Source organism: Giraffa tippelskirchi, chromosome 3 (assembly GCF_054371585.1).
Source record: "Giraffa tippelskirchi isolate mGirTip1 chromosome 3, T2T-mGirTip1v1.2.pri, whole genome shotgun sequence".
Classification (NCBI taxonomy): Eukaryota; Metazoa; Chordata; class Mammalia; order Artiodactyla; family Giraffidae; genus Giraffa; species Giraffa tippelskirchi.
Window position 1 is genome coordinate 152,644,094 of NC_137277.1, and position 6,407 is coordinate 152,650,500.

The window sequence follows — 6,407 nt, forward strand, 5'->3', positions numbered from 1 at the left end:
AGACAAATACATGTACACAAGTACTTTAATTCTATTTTTAAGTCACAGTGGGAATTCCTTAGTGAGGAGGGAAAAAAAGTTCCTGAATAAGACACTGAGAACATCTAGATTTATTATTTTTCCTATTTTACTTCCCAACTTGCAGAATAAACTGTAATTAAAAGAATAAATCCATAGGAAATAAAAGAGGTCTTAAAAACTTAATTTACAAATTCCAGCTACAGTAGTTGGGAGTTTTTACTTGATCTATGTATTTCTATTTACCCTGTAACTAAGCTTCTAGCCATCTTAAGTGTAAACCACAGATCATTTACTAAGGAAACGTGATTTCTCAACGGTTCTATGAGCAGTAATAAATGGTCTAAAGGTGTTCTACATTTTGAGGCCCCAGGATATCCTTCTATTTTATATATCTGCAAGGTAGCAAAGGATAGCTATACACCTTGACACGGCAGAGATCCAGTGTAAAAAGGTGCTTCACTAGTTTGTTTTGTCAAAAAAAAAAAAAAAAAAAGCTCATATATAATTTTTTAGCTATTAAACACATAGGCAACATAATTCATTACACTCAATACAGCTTTAGTATAAAACTTATAATTTATGAGGTGATGTTAATAGCATAAATTAATATACCTTTTCTCTTAAAATCTACAATAAGTATTCTGAAAGCTCATTGGGGAAGGAAATTTTTAAATAAAAGTTTTAAAGCTGTGCGTGGTGGGAAAGGATTCTGTATGCTGAGGCTGAGATGAGAGCCTGAAGGAGAAGGAGAAGCGTCCCAAGCAAGACACCATGGGCTACAAAACCAAACGTTTTCTCTTTCCTGCGCGCTCTCAATGGTGAGTCACCTTTAGTTGCTTTTAAAACTAATTTCTTATTTTAAAAACTGCCCTAATTTCCACAAGGAATCCCTGAGACATACTCAACACTATACAGTGAAAAGAATTATCACTGTTGAGAGGAACTGATTCAACCCTTCCGAGCAGATGAAGACAACGTGCTAAGTACCAAACTTCCCATCCCTTCCAGGCTCATCAGCTGGAGCCAACTGTACTTCAGTGACGCAGGGTGGAGTCATGTCAGGGCAAATCAGTCTGTTCTCCAAGTAAAAGCAAGGGTGGCGTTTAAACTGCATTGGAGCCTTCTGCACTGCATGTTGAAAAGTTTTCCATGGGTAACTTTGGGTGCATATAGAGCTTACTTCCGTGGTCCCCAGCTTAAAAAAAAAAAAAAAAAGAACCAAGTGAAAGAAAAGGTTCTCTTGGGCCAGGAGCAGTACAGATCATGCATGTGTGTGTGTACACGTACTTCAGTGCTGGGGGTGGGCTGAGCAAGCAGGCAGAAGGGAAAAATGGAAGGAAAGCTGTGCTCCCCTACTTTGCTAAGAGTGAGACAGGTTTTCTCTTAGAAGACTGTTTTCCCAGACTGCACTTGAGATCACCATAACGCTGCCATTCAAAGTAGCCAAACATTCCCAAGGTTTGGGAACCTAGGGGGAAAAAAGTCATCCCACATTTACTCTTTCACTCTCTCTCAAATGCCACGTTTCCTTTTATTTGCTCTGTATCACAGTGCAGAGAGAAGGAACCTAACAAAAAATCAGAGTAAGAGTAAAAAGAGAGAATTTTTGCTATTTAGAAATAAGGCTAAGTTTGACCCACAATTTTTGCATTAATGACACTGGTTATTAGAAGAGACATAATTACTCATTTATGTTTTATGTTTTCTTTCCTAACTCACTGATCAGAAAAAAAACGCTTAAGAGATATTCAAATATATTCTTCACCGATCTCTTATTACACATCTTTTGAAAGACAGTATTATGAAAAAAAAGGTCTTGCTTTAATTTACTAAACATGGATTTTGTGTCCCTCCAATATATGATATTGGGCTTCCCTGGTGGCTCAGAGGGTAAAGCGTCTGCCTGCAATGCGGGAGACCCGGGTTTGATCCCTGGGTCGGGAAGATCCCCTGGAGCTAAGGAAACGGCAACCCACTCCAGTATTCTTACCTGGAGAATTCCATGGACGGAGCAGCCTGGTAGGCTACAGTCCACAAGGTCGCAAAGAGTCGGACATGACTGAGTGACTTCACTTCACTTCAATATATGATATTAGAAATCTTTATAAAGTTCAAGGTATTAAGCAGTCACTATATTATTTTACTTTTCTATAGAATGCCCATTAAAATTCAGTTGTTTTCAATGTATTGAGAGGGGGGAAAAAAACCCCATGTTCTGTCATATATATTCCCATACCCACCCTTCTCCAAGAAATATAATTCTCAGCAGGAAAAAAAATCCTTGGAGCAATGTAGCTGTTTGCGATGAAACATTCAGACTGACTACACTTTCTTCCAGGGAATCCTTTAAATTGCCTCATTAAACTGCAGAATTCTGTTGACCATTTAAACGACTACTGCATTATTCTATATACACCAGATTAAAAAGAGAATTCAATAAGAGTGTTAAAAGAAGGCTGAAAAGAAAGAGGATGAAGAAACCAGAAACTAAATACCTAAACAAATTTTAAATGAATTTCAAACCTATTAGCTTGAAATGATAGTTTAGTGTTATTAATAGCCTCAGCTCTTTGCAATACCAAACCACAGCAACCCTTTGAACTAACTTGGAGAAAAAGGCAACTTGCCTCCCACAAACACTGTGGATGAAGCTACCACCACCATCACCACTCCCACAAGGCAGGGGCACAGGAAAGACTGCAGGCAAGTATCAGTGAATTTACAGGATGAGTGTGACCTACACAGGCTCAAATTTTAGTGCCAAATGATAAAAGCCCAATGGTATGGATCAATATCTTTTTTCAGGTTAAGAAGAAAATCACACAGCTACGGCAGCTGTGTGTATCATGGACACTGTCTTTGCCTCTGTGGATTACGATCATGGACAGCACGAGCTCGGATAAGGAAAAGCTTTAGTGTTAGTCACAGAAAGTGATGCTGCTTCACTTGCAGTTGAGAGATTGGGCTTATTCAAGAAATAAATCTTATAAATAATTATTTGGCAAAGATAAAGTATTTGCTTTCTTTAGCCTTAAACCACTCAAAACAATAACTATGATTTTAAGGAAAAGAAAAAATTTTTTTCCAACTTTATGTCCATACCTACTATTTGCTTCTCATTAAATTATACTCTTTTCATGGAAGGACACTAGGCGCATCACACTGCCTGCCAACATGAAATTGCTCAGGAAGTCATTTATGAGACAGTTCTAGTTCACATGGTAGGTTACTAGAGAAAAGAATCCTTTGCCATTTAAGCTATGTGGTGATAATTAGAAAATTTTTCCATTGCATAGTGTATCAATTGGTGGGTTAAATGTGATTGCTATTTACTATTGTGGATTGTTTACTAACTATATAATCTACCCAGATGTGCAAATTGCTAAGCCATTTGTACAGAGGAAAATCAATGTCTTAAGTATTTTAACTAAAATAATATTAACAGTTATGTAGAGAGTGTAAAGGAGAAAAACACATCTTTCCTTCGGATGCTTTAGATCACAGCCAGTGAGCATTATACATTAGCATGGAATTCAGATTCTCAGAGCACAGAATGTATCCATTAACTGCAGCTACTTTATAAACTGAATCACATTAACACAATCTAACTGGCCTTTATAAATGGTCCCAAAGAACTGCAGAAACAAGAGTGAACCTTCTTTGCCACTATTTCTCATGAGTTTAACACTAAAATGAAAGCTAGTATCCACGTAATTAGATAGAACCTTATATAAAATTTGTTTCTGATTCCAGTATTGCCTTATTGGAGCATTAAGTGCTATTTTAAAAGACATTAATTTTCATATTTCTGGAGTAAAAGATATTTCACTCCTTTCTTTACATGTTAATAGCAAACCTTCTACTAAGAGACTAAAGTTGCTCCATTAGCTAAAACAACAACATAACGGTTATCTCTGGGTTCACAGATGTTCTTCTCTTTCCAAAAAGGGACTCACAAGAAACAGCAAGAGCAAAGTGAATCGCAAGCTCAGGTATTTGTTTTGAAGTAGACAAAGTGAGAGGAAAAATTTGTTTTTTGCTACTTTCTTAAATCTACACGGGTACTTTCTACGGGTGCCCCTTCTTCAGCTATCATCGTGGGCATCTACACAAAAACAAATTTACTCAAAAGTTTTTGGTGTGAAGCTGTAACTGGCAACATTCCTGATCATTTCATGCCTCCTTTCCAGAAAGCAGGAAAGGGCTTAAAAATGCACAGAAAACAGAAAATTGCAAACAATAAAATGTGCAACTTACTGCAAACTCAGTTTTGATAACTGAAGAATTTTAAGCAGCTACCACGAGGGACAAATTGCCAGAAAAATTCAAATCGACATCCCATGACTTTCCCTTCACTGTCAAAGAAGGGCTGATAAGAAAGTCAATGTGCATGTACCACTTTTACGTCAGTAAAAAAGAAAGTCAACGGGCTGCTCTGCTACAAGCTGTAATTAGTACACAATGGAGACAGAATCGAATCACTAGGAGTGGACAGTTAGCATGTGATGGCTACAATGGGATGCGAAGAGCTCAGTGAACTCAATGACATTTTTGAGCAGAGGTAACTACTCATAATCATTTCATTACAGTACGTTAAAATTAAAAAGCTTACTAACATAGGTTCACATGTGAGAAATATTCAAATTATCTGTTCTCACCATTCAGAATAAAAATTTACGGTGCTACCAAATATAATTTTGCTTTGTGACATAATTTTATAATTTAGAAATTTCTCAATCTGCAAAAAAGGCAAAGCTATTAAAAAATACATCTTCCAATCAATTATCATGATTAAAAAAAAACTAAATATATTACAAACATATTTTTGGCCCACAAAAAGAAAACTTCAATAAATAGAAAATAGGGCATATCATGATTTCATACAGTCATGTGCCATTTCCCCTCCATAATCTCAGGCACGTGGTATCTGCATAATGCCTGCTGATCACCATCATTCCTTTAAAAAGCAGAGAAAGAAAAGCTTTCAAAAGAAGGGACTGGTTAGAATTAGCATGGCATAAAGAGAAATACATAGAGGAAGTAGGAAAATACATCCAAATCTTTACCTATTGAAAAGGAATTAAGATCAAATATTCCCTGACAAATGAATTATTATATCACATCATTAATAGATATGTTCTCTCTACGCATCTTTTAAAATATATCTATGTAAATTAGACTAGATTCAGGTATAAATAGCCAATGGTATCTCAAGGGACAGTGAAACTTCTCAGCAAAAGCAGAGAACAGATGCCTTTAAAATCTAGTTCCACCCTTGGGCAGAGGGTGGGGGGTCGGGGAGAAGGCAGGTTAAAAAGAAACCTCACATATTCATTTCAAAGTCACCAACCTACTAAACTATCCAATATGATTTTTAACCTTCAAGATCTGGTATTTCAAAAAAATTCCCCAAACTTAAACCTAAATACTTAAAATTATTTTAAAAGTACCAAAGGGTGAGTAAGATTTATGTCTAATTTCCATATTTTGCTTTGAAAGAAAATTTTAAAATGTGTATCCTTCAGATATTACATGTCACTTCACAACTGGTACATTGATTCTACAAGTGTCATCAACATTTTACAAACTTTACCAAAGAATCACTACTGTAAACATTAAAAATCCCAAAGCAAAAGATGGATCAAGGAGTTCACAGATCCCATCTCTCCAAACCAATCTTGAACTATCCTGCTTTTCACATCAAAATATTTTCTTTAATTACATCTTGCGAATATATTCCATGGAAGAGGGATTCACAAACAAATGCATGTCTAAAAAGGCAATACAACCAACCACCAGACCTCAGAATCACAGCAACCCTGCAGTCCCTCTGGCCAAGCTCTTCACCATATCCGCAGGGCACTGATGTGAATTCAGCTTTTTGTGTTCTGGGCTAACTTAGCAGAAAAGGGTTGTGCTGCTACTCACGCCGCCAGACCGCCACCCTTCTCCATTCACCAAGGTCAGCTAACTCAGTGGGAAAGAATGACCAACCTTATTAGGGCTGTGAGATGTGGGAAAGGAGAAGAGACTTCTACTTATTAGGAAATAAGAAAACAACAACAACAACAACAACGGGACAGCTGCTTCCTGCTCTGCACTGAAATACACGCGTGGGTGCACACATACACACAGGCAGTCAAAAGACTAATTCTTTTTCTTTTTAATTAAACATGATCACAATTAGGAATGGAATCCTGGCCTCATGTGGTGTTTGTTGAGCAGTTGGTGCTAAGTCAGAGGCTTGAATCTGCCTCTGCACACCATTCGCCATCTCTTACACAGAATTCGATGAACAGGCTCATTCTAGCTAGAACCACCTGTGTAAAGACCTGGTATTAGAATGGAAAGCATTGATCTGAAATACTAGCAAATAGTAAAGGGCA

The 6,407-nt window shown here is 37.0% G+C and overlaps 1 protein-coding gene across 1 annotated transcript in view; it reads right to left on the reverse strand.

The window, feature by feature from the left end:
• INO80D (INO80 complex subunit D) overlaps positions 1-6,407 on the reverse strand; it is a 67,908-nt gene that overhangs the window by 4,103 nt on the left and 57,398 nt on the right. The window lies entirely within an intron of this gene.